Source organism: Lathyrus oleraceus, chromosome 6 (assembly GCF_024323335.1).
Source record: "Lathyrus oleraceus cultivar Zhongwan6 chromosome 6, CAAS_Psat_ZW6_1.0, whole genome shotgun sequence".
NCBI classification, from domain to species: domain Eukaryota; kingdom Viridiplantae; phylum Streptophyta; class Magnoliopsida; order Fabales; family Fabaceae; genus Lathyrus; species Lathyrus oleraceus.
Genome location: NC_066584.1, coordinates 300,757,038 through 300,772,164, shown reverse-complemented (window position 1 = coordinate 300,772,164; position 15,127 = coordinate 300,757,038). Strand labels below are relative to the sequence as shown.

The following is a 15,127-nucleotide window of genomic DNA, read 5'->3' as shown; positions in this document are numbered from 1 at the left end:
TGGCATAGGCTGCTCGCCGACTAAGACAGTATATGCTGGTTCATACCACTTTATGGATTTCCAAGATGGATCTGATCAAGTACATATTTGAGAAGTCAGCATTGACCGGACGGGTTGTGAGAGGGCAAAAGAATGTTGACTGATTTGTGATATATAGTACACCTCTCAGAAGGCAATCAAGGGGAGTGTGTTGTCCGATTACCTCGTCCAGCAACCCATTGAGGATTATCAACCGATGATGTTTGAGTTCCCTGATGAGGACATCGAGGTTCTCAAATCGAAAGATTGTGAGGAACCGATCCTGGAGGAGGGGCCTGACCCTGAATTCGAACGGATTCTGATGTCTGATGGGGCTGTCGACGTGAATAGAAACATAGTTGATGTTACTTTGGTTACGCCAAAGGGATCCCACATTCCTTTTGCTGCCCGACTGACAGTTGAAGGCACCAACAATGGTGGCTGAGTACGAAGCTTGTATCCTGGGTATCGAACCTCAGTGCATGCATCTACTGGGGCAACGCCTTCCTCGCGGGTGTATGAGAAGGAATCGATGCTATCATTCGAGGTCCAGATTTCATCATGGAGAGTCCTGGTGGACGTAAAATTGGAAAAGGCTGAGTGGATAAGGACTCGGTATGACGCGTTGAGCCTGATTGAGGAAAAAAGGCTGGCAGTTATTTGTCATGGGCAGTTGTACCCAGTGAATGAAGCGTGTTGTTGACCGAAAAGTGCGACCTCGTGTGCATCATGTAGGAGAAGCATGGTTGAAAAGGATCATTCCTCCTCAACGATCGTAGGGGCAAGTGGACACCCAATTACGAAGATCCATTCGTGGTCAAGAAGATTTTCTCTGGCGAAGCTTCGTTGTTGACGACCATGGATGGTGAAGATTTTCCCCTATGAATGCGGACGCAGTTAAAAGATACTTCGTAAAATTGACCCGCTGGACAAAAAGAATAAAATAGTCCAGGCAAAAAGGGGCATCTCGGCGAACCGAAAAAAAAAAAGAAGAAAAGGTTCGGGCAAAAATTAGGGATAAAAAGAGAAAAAACTGTACACCCGGCAAGTCGAAAACCCCAGAAGGGCGGCTTGGGCAAAAAAGGGTATCCCGGTGGACTGAAGACCCGAAAGGGCGGTCCAGGCAAAAGAGGGATTGAAACGAACAACTGCGTCCAGCATGATCGTTTGTACTTTGGTTAAGACATCATGGATAATCCCCGACAGAGATCGATCGGAAGCGTCTTGTTCAGAAGACAGAAAGTGCGGAAAGTCTTGAGGACATATGGGGTGTAACCGAGTTGGAACTCGATGAGATCACGGTTTCACATTGCCATTAGGATAGATTTTTCCTTTTGTGCGTAATTACCTCTTTTCAGGGATTGCTTCTGGTGTTTTGCTCGGTTTTGAGCCGCCTTTTTCAATCAATAAAATGCATGTTCAGTCAAATAATTTTGTTTTTGTTTTCATAACCACTTTGATTGCAGAAACATCCGTTCATTTTGATAAAGAATCTTTGCATTTTGAGACGTAGACATCCCTTCCGACGCATGCCTATAAGATTGGAATCTGGAAATCTTATTCGGAAGTTTGAGTGAGCTAGGTGTTGAAATTTTGGCACACCTGGGGCACGCTTTTATCTAACGATCTCTTTTGCAGGTGCTGTTAGATATTCTCACTCACTTGCAAGTTGTGACGTGAAGCATTTTGATAAGAGATCCCCGCAGAGTCCAATCAGGGACAAGGGATAGAAGAACGGTGAAAAGACGGTAAAAGAATTGCGACGACGATCCTAGAGGGTGTAACACCTCAAAATTTGCCCTCCTCTCTTGGGACTAGCTTAACATATTGCATCTCATTTGTAGGACTTTAGGAATTACATCTTTGCATGTCATGTGAAATAAGCAAGTCATCCTCCTAAGTCTTTCTCAGAAGATGGAGAGGTTAAAAGATTCAAGCTTGAGGGTCTCATGAATTGATCACCAATCATCTGAGGTTTGTGCTTCAATTAGGGTTTATTGGTTCCTCAAGAAGGTTGGGTATTATCTTGGTTGAGATGATACATCATCATCATCATGGTTCATTATTCCTGATCAGGTTCCTTGGGATTAGGGTTTTGACCTCTGGTCAACCCTAATCAGTTGCATTCTACCAGTCAGGTTTTTTTTTAAGGAGATGAGGTCTTTAATGAGATGGTGATCATCATATGATTTTATGGAGCTTGTATAAGCTAGGGTTTCATTTTGGAGTTATTTCATCAAGTGGTTGAGGCTCAGAATCATCAGTGTATGTTCAAGTCATCTGTCAACCACAAAAGTCAACTGTCAGGTCAACTGTTGGATTTGGAGGTGGGAAGTGGTTAGAAATACTTCATTCATGTTCAAACAAGTCTCATTTGACATTTCAAACACTCACATTGAAGAAAATAAAGTCAGGTCAAAACTTTCCAAAAATAGAAAGTGACCTATAATTTGAACTTGCCAAAAATGGAAAGGTTTTCAACTCAAGATTACATCATCAAGAAAGCTTCAAATGAGATTTTGTTGAACATGAAAGTTGTAGATCTTTCTCATGTGTGGTTAAGGAGATATGATCAAAACTTGGCCAAGTGTACATGGAGCTTCAAATGGGCATAACTTCTCAACCAAAACTCCAATTCAAGTGGTTCTTTTTGCTAAATTCTCCTTTTAACCTCTAGTTTCCAAAACATACATTGCATTACACCAATTTTCATCACATAATCATTTGCATTTCACTTGATTTTTGGAGGGAAAAATTAAAGTTTAAAATTGGTGCATTATTTGAACATTATACCATTGCATTTGGCTCCAAAACATCATTTGAAGTGAATTTGAAGGGAAATTCGTGCACTATTCACCATGCATTTTCATGCATAGGGTGAAAACTCATTTTGCACTTACACTCCCTAACTCATTCATTTCATTAGCATATGGTTTAAGCTTAATTAAGCATGATTAGTGGAGCATATATAAGCTAAACCATAACTGTTTTTCAGTTAACCACATTCACAAATTCAGATCTAGAAAATTTTCACAAATTTTCTCTCAATTTCTTCACATAACATCACATTCCATTGCTTGATTCATCACTTTGAAGTATCACTGAGCAAGTTTGGAGGAGGAATCATAGCAAATCGTGCTTGTTTTATTCATCATTGAAGCTTGAACTCATCCATGGCAAATGAAAATTCTGTTGAAATCGTGTGCAAGTAAGCTTTGATCTCTCATCCAATCAACTCTACAAGCATTCTAGAGGAACTTTGGAGCACTGCAAGGCTTGAATCTACACAAATCCAATTCTGCACTTCAAGAGGTCACAAATTCGATTTCCTTATTTCTTAAAATTCTTGTGTTATAGTTGTAGATCTTGTGATGCTGGTTAATTTGAGCTTCGAATCGTGAATTTCCATGCAATATTGAATGAGATATGGTAGATTAAAGTTTCATGAATGATGTTTACTTTGCTCGGTTCCATTGATGTGTGATGATTTAGACTTAGCCATGCTTTGATTCGTGATCTATGATGAAAATACTACACGATGATGCCTTTAATTCTGAATTCTGGAACAAATGTTCTTGGTGTTCATGAGGCTGCTACTGTTCATGTTGAACGCGTGAGGAAGAGGATGAACTTGGCTTTAGGCAACGGTTTTGATCTTATTTGCCACAGAAAAGCGTTGCTCATGCGTTAGTTTAGGGCTGGATTCTGATTGGTTAGAACAATTGCCATGCGCGCTTCCCATTGGTCCTTCGCTTTGACCATGCAAGTTTGACTTGCCAGCGCATAAGTGAAACACTGAGTTTCATCAGCGCGCCAATCCATTTTGAAAAGCCTCCCGGTTCGATTCCGGCTTGCAACCAATATTTCAAATGCCTTGCCTATTTTCTCATTTCCCTCCATGCATTGCCATACTTGTTTCACATGCATTTTTTATTTTTTTTCCATCTTTAAAAATTCATATATAATTGAAAAATCGTCCAAAAAATATGTGGTTTTTTGCATTTTGTTACATTTTCTGTCTAGTTTTTTTTGATCATTTTTTCATAAATTGTGCTTGGCTGGTTTTTGTTTTGTGCTAGGGAATGTGAACATGTATCCATTTTGTACCCTGCCTTGCTATATCATTTGTGAAATGCTGGTTTTTAATCCATTGAATCTGAAATTTTGCATGCTATAACTAGACTCATTGCTTGAAATTATGGTGTTGATTTGGTATTTTTATCATGTGCCATTGCTGTTTTATGAATGTGCTAAGTTAGGTGTGACAATTTGTGTCACACCATGTGATGTTCAACTAAATTGATGCGTTTGCCATGCCAAATGATCTCCAATTGCCTTGATTTTTTGTGTGATGCTTTATATGAATGTTGTGAATGAGCATGATTTTTGTTGGAATTTTTGGGATCATTCCTGATTTAATTGAGATTTTTTCATTCTGGATGGTGACATTTGAGCTTTTAAATTGCCTTGAACTTCATGTGATTGTGAAATGCTTGTTCTTTATCCAATGAATGTGAAATTTTACACACTATTTATAGACATGTTGAATGTTGTTTTGGCTTTGGTTTGAGGTTTTTATCAATTACCATTTCTGTTTTATGCCTATGGTAACTTGGTATGACAATTGGTGTCACACATGTGCTTGCTGTGCTTGTCTTGACTTATGCCATGTGATTGCCATGCCTAATGATGTCCAATGCCTCTAATTTTTTGTGTGATGATCATGTTTTATGTCCTGTTTACTCATGAATTTTTACAAGATTATTTGAATCAGTTTTGATTTAATGTGCATTTGTTCATTCTGATGTCACAATGTGGTCACAATTTGCATACCTTGCCATGTTTGGTTCATGAAATGGATTTGGTAATTGATATTGAGATGAGACTTTTTGGATTGTGTTCTTGATTGAATGAAGTTGATTCATGTTAAATTTCATGTTCTGTTTTGGATTTTTTCTCCATCTTTGACCTTAGGCCTTGACCTAGTGGTTGGTGACTCACAATTGAACTTTGATTTCAGGTTTACACATCCAAGTCCATAGTTGATGATGCTTCCTCACTTGAGCATTGATGTTTGCTCTAAATGCTGACTAACCTTGAGTTGTTTTGTAGGTTGATGCCAAGTTATTTGTGTTGTGCCCATTGGCTTGTGGCTTGCACATTGTTGCTTAATGCCTTATCTGTCTGATTGTGTGATTGACTGTTGTTTGATTGTCTGAACTTTGTACTGATTTGTCTGATGTTTCCACAGGTACATTAGTTGCTTTAAGTTCACTTTGAACTTTGCTTTGCTTGGTTGCTTAACCACTGAGGTATAATTCTCTGACTTCATGTAGTCTGGAAGACCTGTCCTGTTATGTGGGCAGGCACCTGTCTGAAGTCCTCCTTAAGAGGCAATGCTTGTGTTTATTTATCTTTGTGCCAAGCAGGAAAAGTCCTCTTATGAGGCAATTGGCAAATAAAAGAGATGTGTAATCCATCTCCTGCTACTCAGTGTGTCATCCACTTTGCTCACACCTTGTGTTGATGCATTGTGGATATTAACCCAAGATCTTTGTTGTGTCAGTCATCTGTGGAGAAGAGTTCCTACATTCTGAACTCCCACATCTTCTATTTTGAGTCAAGCTCTCCCAGGCCAGGGATAAGAGCTGTGAGGTCTTACCCTCACTCCTCATTTCATCTGCTTCACCCTAACTCTCAATGTTAGGGTTAAGAGCTAACTACACCCGATTCCAGTTGGCTTGTGTTTCACAGCCTAACCTTGTATGAGCCCAATTGATTGCATATAGTGTGTGTGATTGTTTATTGTGCTTGTGTTTTTTGACTGTGCTGTTTAGGATAGCTTGCTCCCTGTGCAAGTTAGATAGAAACTGATAACACGAAATTATATCGCTTTTTAAGACTTAATTCAATTAAATTATTTTATCATTTACACTAATTTATCCCATTTTATCAGATATTATGCAGTATTTCTCTTCTATTTATATCAGGTACCCATTTTGAAGCAAAAGCGAAAAAGGGAAGAAAAGGAGGTGTAAAAAGCAACAAAAAGGAGAGAAAAGGAACCAAAGGCCAAAGCCCAGCCCAAAGCGCACAAGTCACCAATGCTGTGCCTGTGACGGACGTCACAGGACGCGTGACGAGCGTCACGCGAAGGAGCCTTGTGACGGACGTCACACATAGCGTGACGAGCGTCACGCAACCCCACTACCTTTGTGGCGCAAGTATCGCCCTCAGAAGGACTTGAAGAATAACGTTAAGGAATTGGTCTCCTATATGCACGCCGTGGATATAGCCACGCTGAAGAAGGAGAGAAACGGAATGCTGCTACCAAGGCCATTATAAATAGCCGTCTCACAAACCAAAAGTTACACAGTTTTTGCACGCTCAGTTTTGCGGAAGCTCTGCCAAATTTATTTTTTTCACGCCTTTGCTTATTTTTCTTCCTTTCCAGCATCGTCCATTTTATTTATTTTATTTTGCAAGCTTTGTTTTCTTTTTCCCTTGCAATTTATTTTCCCCCGTTCTTAGCTTTTAGATATTTTTCGCGTAGTAGTTTCTACACCGGAAACTACTGTGCAACTTTATACCGGATTTAACCTTACGTTATATTCGAGTTTTTTTATTTCCTTGATTTAATTTACTGTTTAATTGAAGAATCGAAGAACAAATCCTACCGGCTTGTGGTGGAGTGTTCAAGACCATTGTATTACGCATTCAGGTTCTTTAATTGTTATTTAATTTTTATGCTTTATTCTATTGTTTATTTGCATTGCCTGCCTGAAATGAGTCTGTGTATGCATGATATTAATTATTATTTAGTAAGCATGTCTGGCTAATTTGCCTAGGTATCGGTATGTAAAGTAAGCAGAAAGAGGGATCAAAACTAAGTCGGTCTATTCAAACTTAAAATTAGAATCAATCTTTTTACGGTCTTAACTTACAGGTTTAATAACAAGATTTTTTACAAAGGTAAAAGACATAAAGAAGTTGAAACCAACAGAGCGAGAGTTTGAGGTTTTAACTGGACAGTGTAAGTTAGTCATTAAATCTATCTCAGGGCGAGAGCAAGTTTTAGAATTAATTAAATTCTGACCTTTTTCCAAAAAGTATTTTTAAAGGTTGAATGTGAGGACGAGAGTTAAGCATTTAGATTTAATTGTATAACCTAAGTCAACAGAGCGAAAGTTTGAGATAAGGGTGTTTAAAACGGTCAGTATTTTCTTAAAAAGAGTTTCTGCAACTTTATTGTTTTCAAAATATGATTTTTGACTTAATTATAAGTGACAGCAACATTAACATAAGATCATGGTTTCTTCAACAGAGCGAGAGTTTGAGATAAAACCTTTAACCAATAAAGTTAGTCGAAACGATTTATTTTAAAACCGAGAGACCGACAAGGAATTGATTCCCTAGTTTTGACGAACCACATACCGATATCCGTTTTATTAATATTTAATCTAGATATTAGTTTAGCTCTTAGCTCCCTTTTCCCCAAACAATCAAACATTTTCACCTTAGATTTACGTAGTAACCTTAGATAACGGTACATCGATTCATAAGTCCCTGTGGGATCGATATCTTTTAAAACTACGCGATAGAACTGTGCACTTGCAGTTTGTATCCCATTCTCGACTCGCACAGTCGAGCGATCAAGTTTTTGGCGCCGTTGCCGGGGACTTTTATTCAATCGATATCGTAACTCTTCCGTTACGCTGTAGAGACTAAGGTTTCTTTTTCCTTCTATTCTTTCTTTCGTTGATTTGTATGCCACGCACTCGCTCTCAAGGCGAACCGCTCTATTTACGAATCAACGATATCGAACTATATCTCCGAGTCTTACGACGAATTCGGGAATATCGTGCTGAAAACAATCTCCCTCCTATAAACCTTCCTGATATCAAAAACATTTTCCTTCTTTAACCGAGATGGCAGAACCAGCTCGTGCTCTTAGAGATTACGCCGCTCCATCGCAAGATGAACCGCATTCAAGTATTGCTCCGCCCGCAATCGAAGCAAACAACTTTGAACTTAAACCTTCACTGCTGCAGGCTGTGCAACAGAACCAATTCTCTGGAAATCTTACCGAAGATCCAAACCTTCATTTATCCGTATTTGTTCAATATGCTGATACTGTTAAAGCTAATGGTGTCACTTCAGAGGCAATTCGACTTCGTCTTTTTCCTTTCTCATTAAGAGATAGCGCTAGAAGATGGCTTCAATCTCTACCTTCCAACTCAGTCACCACATGGAACGAGTTGAAGAAAGTTTTCCTTGCCCGATATTTTCCGCCAAGCAAAACAACTATGTTAAGAGCCCAGATAAACGGATTTAAACAGAAAGACAACGAGTCTCTTTTCGAAGCATGGGAAAGATACAAAGACATGATGAGACTTTGCCCACACCATGGTTTGGAAGACTGGTTAGTAATTCACACATTTTATAATGGTCTCTTATACAATACAAGGTTAACAATAGACGCCGCTGCAGGTGGTGCATTAATGAACAAACCTTATGCTGATGCTTACCAGCTTATCGAGAGCATGGCCCAAAACCACTATCAGTGGGGAACCGAACGAACAACAGTGGAAAAACCTCAACCGAAAACTGGCATGTACGAGATAAGTAACCTTGATCACGTCAATGCAAAAGTGGATGCTTTGGTCCAGAAGATTGAAAGTTTAAATGTATCACCACCAACCGCCGTGGTTGCTATAGCTCAGAATTGCGAGGTCTGTGGAATCCAAGGCCACACTCCTGCGGAATGTCAACTCTTGACTGGAATCCAAACAGAGCAAGTAAACTATGCTCAAGGAAGCCCCTATTCGAATACCTATAACCCAAATTGGAAGAATCATCCAAACTTTTCATATAAGAGTAATAATGCTTTATACGCACCTGGACAGTCTCCGAATCAAACCCCATCTATACCTCCGGGTACCAGAAACCAAATCCTAACAATAATACCCCTAGAAAATCCAACTTGGAAATCATGATGGAAAACTTTATAGCTTCCCAACAACAAACCAATAAAGATTTCTTAAACCAGAACATACACACTGGCGAACAACTTAAACAACTAGCAAGCAAAGTAGATGCCTTGGCTACCCATAACAAAATGTTAGAAACCCAAATATCTCAAGTAGCTCAACAACAAGCACCTACTGCTGCACCAACTGGTACATTCCCTGGACAGCCCCAACCTAATCCGAGAAGCCAAGCTCATGCAATTATATTAAGAAGTGGAACGGAAGTGGAAGGACCGTCTGATCCAAGGATAGAAAACCAAAGCCCTAAGAAATCTACTGAGGAAAGTGAACCTAAGGAAAAGGAAGAGAGTAATAAGGATACCCTAGAAAAGAAGGAACCTTATGTACCTCCACCACCTTACAAACCACCTATACCTTACCCTCAAAGGCTTGTTAAAACCAAAGATGTAGGTCAATTTAGAAAATTTGTTGATCTCCTTAAGCAATTAAACGTTACAATTCCATTTACCGAAGCTATTACGCAGATGCCCTCATATGCTAAATTCTTAAAAGAAATTCTTTCTAATAAAAGGAAACTTGAGGATAGTGAAACCGTTACACTCCCTGCCGAATGTAGCGCTATAATCCAAAACATGCCCCTAAACTCAAGGATCCAGGTAGCTTCTCTATACCCTGTCACATAGGAAAATTTGTCATCGACAAAGCCTTATGCGATTTAGGAGCCGGAATTAGCGTTATGCCTTTATCCATATGTAAGAGACTGGAAATGGGAGAATTAAGACCGACCAAGATGTCTGTACAACTAGCAGATCGTTCCATCAAATATCCTGTAGGAATCCTTGAGAACGTTCCCGTACGCATAGGTCAGTTTTACATCCCCACTGACTTCACAATTATGGATATTAGAGAAGATGATACTACACCTATTATACTAGGAAGACCATTCTTAGCAACTGCCGGTGCAATCATAGACGTAAAACGAGGAAGACTCACCTTCGAAGTAGGTGAAGAGAAAATTGAATTCATTCTTTCCAAATTCTTGAAAGCACCTGCAATAGAAGATACATGTTACTTCATGGATATCATCGATGAATGCATAAAAGAAGCAGAGTCAGGAGAAGACAAATCATCAGACTATCTTTTAGAAGACAAATCATCAGACTATCTTTTAGAAGACAAATCTAAACAATGCTTAGCAATAACACCAGATCCTACGCAGTGTCTTAACAAACCAACCCCTGATTTGAAAACACTTCCCAAAAATCTGAGATATGAATTCCTAGACTTAGAACTTGAACGACCTGTGATAGTCAATGCAGATCTAGGAAGACTCGAAACAGAAAAACTCCTACATATCTTAAGAAAATATCCAACCGCACTAGGATACCACATAACCGATCTTAAAGGAATAAGCCCTTCTATTTGTATGCATCGCATCATGTTAGAAGAAGACGGTAAAACCTCTAGGGAACACCAGAGAAGACTAAATCCGATCCTAAGTGAGGTAGTAAAGAAAGAAATAACCAAGTTATTAGAAGCAGGTATTATATATCCTATATCTGATAGCAAATGGGTCAGTCCCGTACACGTTGTACCAAAGAAAGGAGGCATAACCGTTATTGAAAACGAAAAAGGAGAAACTATAACTAAACGAATCGAATCGGGATGGAGAATGTGCATTGATTATAGGAAACTAAACAAAGCAACCCGAAAAGATCATTTCCCTTTACCATTCATTGACCAAATGTTAGAACGACTAGCTAAACATTCACATTTCTGTTATTTGGACGGTTATTCAGGCTTCTTTCAAATACCAATTCACCCTGATGACCAAGAAAAGACAACATTCACATGCCCTTTTGGTACCTTCGCGTATAGACGAATGCCGTTTGGTCTGTGTAATGCCCCTGCAACTTTTCAAAGATGCATGATGGCAATTTTCGCCGACTTTCTCGAAAACATCATGGAAGTATTCATGGATGACTTTTCTGTATACGGACAAAGTTTCGAAGAATGCCTTGAAAACCTGGAAAGAGTTCTTGAACGATGTGTAAAAGTAAACTTAGTACTTAATTGGGAAAAGTGCCACTTTATGGTACAAGAAGGAATTGTTTTAGGACACATCATCTCGAACAGAGGAATTGAAGTAGACAAAGCCAAAATAGAGGTAATCGAAAATCTTCAACCCCCAAGAACCGTGAGAGAAGTACGAAGCTTTTTAGGACACGCCGGTTTCTACCGACGATTCATCAAAGACTTCTCTAAGATAACTAAACCTTTAACCGGACTATTAATGAAAGATGCTGAATTCATATTCGACGATAACTGTTTAAAAGCATTTCAAACTCTTAAACAAGCATTGATCTCCGCACCCATTATGCAGACACCGGACTGGAATGAACCATTCGAAATAATGTGCGATGCCAGTGATTATGCTGTAGGTGCTGTTTTAGGACAAAGAAAGGATAAAAAGCTTCATGTTATATATTACGCTAGCAGAACCCTGGATGAAGCACAGATGAATTATGCCACAACCGAGAAAGAACTCCTAGCAGTAGTATTTGCGCTAGATAAATTTCGTTCTTACTTGGTAGGAGCCAAAATAATAGTTTACACTGATCACGCTGCTATCAGGTACCTTCTAACAAAAAAGGATGCTAAACCTAGACTCCTAAGATGGATCTTGTTACTACAAGAATTCGACTTAGAAATCAAGGACAAGAAAGGAACTGAGAACGTAGTAGCAGACCACCTCTCTAGACTTGAGAACCTTGAACCAGAAAGAACATCCATTAATGATGATTTCTCGTATGACAAACTCATAGCTACTTTGGAAGAGAACAACTCCGACATGCAAGTAGAAACCACCTTAGCTATATCTGCCATACCATGGTACGCTGATCTAGTCAATTATTTAGCTGCCGGAATAGTTCCACCTACTTTATCTTACCAGCAGAAGAAAAGATTCTTCCATGACATAAAACACTATTACTGGGATGATCCCTTACTTTTCAAAAGAGGTCCCGATGGTATTTTCCGTCGATGTGTACCCGAAGAAGAGGTAGAAAATATAATCCAACACTGTCACTCCGCGCCTTATGGTGGACACACAAGTACATCCAAGACCTGTTCTAAAATCCTACAAGCTGGCTTTTATTGGCCAACTATATGGAAGGACGTACATGCGGCTATTAAGGAGTGTGACAGATGTCAACGCACGGGAAACATATCTAGACGTGACGAGATGCCACAAAAAGGTATTTTGGAAGTAGAGATTTTTGACGTGTGGGGAATAGACTTCATGGGACCGTTTCCATCCTCCTTCGGTAACAAGTACATACTCGTGGCGGTTGACTACGTATCAAAGTGGATCGAAGCTATAGCTTCTCCAACTAATGACACCCGAGTAGTAACTAGACTCTTTAAAAATATAATATTTCCGAGATTTGGCATCCCAAGGATAGTAGTCAGTGATGGTGGATCGCACTTTATATCCAAGATACTCGAAAAACTACTACTTAAATATGGAGTGAGACATAGGATAGCAACACCTTACCACCCTCAAACCAGTGGACAAGTGGAAGTATCTAACAGAGAAATCAAGCAAATATTAGAAAAAACGGTCGCCACTTCAAGGAAAGATTGGTCATTGAAATTACCAGAAGCTTTATGGGCATACCGAACTGCTTATAAAACTCCCATAGGGACGACCCCATTTAAGCTCATTTATGGAAAATCCTGTCACCTCCCGGTAGAATTAGAACACAAAGCCTATTGGGCTATTAGAAATTTAAATTTGAATTATAAAACCGCCGGTGAAAAGAGAATCCTTGACATAAACGAACTAGAGGAACTCAGAAGAGACGCCTATGAAAATGCCAAAATCTATAAAGAAAGAACAAAACAATGGCATGATAAGCGTATATCAAGGAAAATCTTCAAGCAAGGCGACGCAGTACTCTTATTTAACTCCAGACTAAAATTATTCCCGGGAAAACTACGATCCAGATGGTCAGGACCTTTCCATATCACTAAAATCTTTCCCAGTGGAGCGGTAGAAATTAAAGGACAATCTACAGAACCGTTCACCGTAAACGGGCAACGTCTGAAACATTATCACTATGCGGAAACCAACGAGGATTCGCAAATTCTACACTTAGACGAAACGCCCCCAGGACTCATAGACTATATTAACAGTTTCTTTGTCGAGCTTGCGACATTTAAACAAAGCGCTTAGTGGGAGACAACCCACAAATTAATCTGTTATTTTATTATTTTACTATTATTATCATTCCTCTATTTTTCTCTTAATTATTCTTTTAATTTCTATTTAGTATTCATTATTGATTTATTCAAAAAGAAAAAAAAATATATCTATATATTATAATAATAATTCTATTCTTCTTTCGGCATTTGGCCAAATCCTGACTTAAACTCATGTTTTCTTTTCTCTAGTTAACACTAACCAGATGGGACATTCTGACCGTATGGGTATCAAGTTCAGAGGAATGGCTCAGAAACGAAGGTTTGAAGAACTAGCCACTAGGGAGATGCTACCTAGTTTATATGCTGATGATTGGGCTATGACTGCCCTTGGACTGAGACAGAGTGTCCTGTTTTTGCTGAATCAGATAGGATGGGAGACCTCCCCTATCCTGAGACCTTTCACCACCTACCGGAGGCTCACACTAGAATTCCTTAGTTCATTAATCTATCTACCTAGCCATGGAAAAGGAATTACCAGAGGTTTTATCCAGTTCAGAATGTTCAATATGGAGTACCAATTTAATACTAGAGACTTCACCAACCTTTTGGGTTTTCCTACCTCCTTTGATACATTCACTATAAGCCAGGAAGAACTTCTTGAATATAGAGAGCTTGAACACTTTTGGGGTAAGCTGACTGGAAATGATGAGCCCGAAGAACATGAGTTTCTCTCTGGAAACATACATAACCCGGCTTTTCGCTATTTCCATAAGATCCTGACCCACACTTTATTTGGGAAGAAGCCAAATAGTACTTCAGTTTCACGTGATGAACTCTTCATCATATTTTGTGCTTCCCAGAACCGTCCAGTAAACGGTGCTACTTTTATGTTAGCTAATTTGGACCACCTTATCCAGGATGAGAGAGCACCCATTAGAATAGGCGGCCTGATAACTATGATAGGTAATGCTATTGGACTACGTCAGCCTATGCTTGACCTGAACCCTTTTTGTGGCATTACCACTATGAGTATACCTTTCCTCTTCAACACTATGTTTATAGCAAACATAGGGTCTGATGAGTTTGAGCTTGTTATTGATAACCAGGTTCTCTGCCTATTCACCCTGCCCGATCCTAGGACTAGTGTTCATAACCAAAGGAACTGGCTCTATAACCTGAATGAAACCCCAACTCCTGCTGGATCCACTGAATCCATCCAGGATTATGAGATTTGTGATGACTATGAGCACTATATTGACCATACCTCTCTTGCTGAATCTGACCCTCAGACTCCATCCGGCTACCATGATATTGATCCTCCTCCTCAGCCTGTCCTGACCGAAGAATCAGCCATGCCTGATCTCCGACATCATATGCCAGGAACAGATATTAAAACCGTCATTGAAGCCTTGATGTCAGAACAAAACGCCCTCAGGGAAGATTTCCACAGCTTGAGACTTGCAGTCCTAGAACACATGAGCAGCACGGCAAGTCAGTTACGTATGTTACGGCATCATGTTAACTCTTTTACTCCTCCGGCCAGAGATCCGAAGATAGATGGAATTTAGTTATTTCTTCATTCTAAGTTATTTAGTTTTAGGCTAGATTTTTTCATTAATGTTATTTGAATTCATGTTTATTTCTATTTCATTTTATTATTTTCCCTTCCTGTAATACATTATGATCCTTTTTATTGAAGCTGTTTAGTTAATTTATTTTGCAATGCCTATTATGCTCTACGGTTATTACTTATTATTATTATTATACAAAGCAAGTAAGCATGCATACTAAATTAAGCTACAGACTAAAACGTTCATAAGCAGAATAAAATATTTAATTACGCTACCAAGTGATTCTGTGAAGCGCTACTAAGCCTTTCCAAAAGGAAGTGTGACGAGCGTCACACCACCCGT

The 15,127-nt window shown here is 39.3% G+C and overlaps 1 pseudogene; it reads right to left on the bottom strand.

Moving 5' to 3' along the window:
* Positions 1–8,331: 8,331 nt before the first annotated feature.
* LOC127099058 (uncharacterized) lies at positions 8,332–8,431 on the bottom strand (annotated as a pseudogene).
* Positions 8,432–15,127: the final 6,696 nt, after the last annotated feature.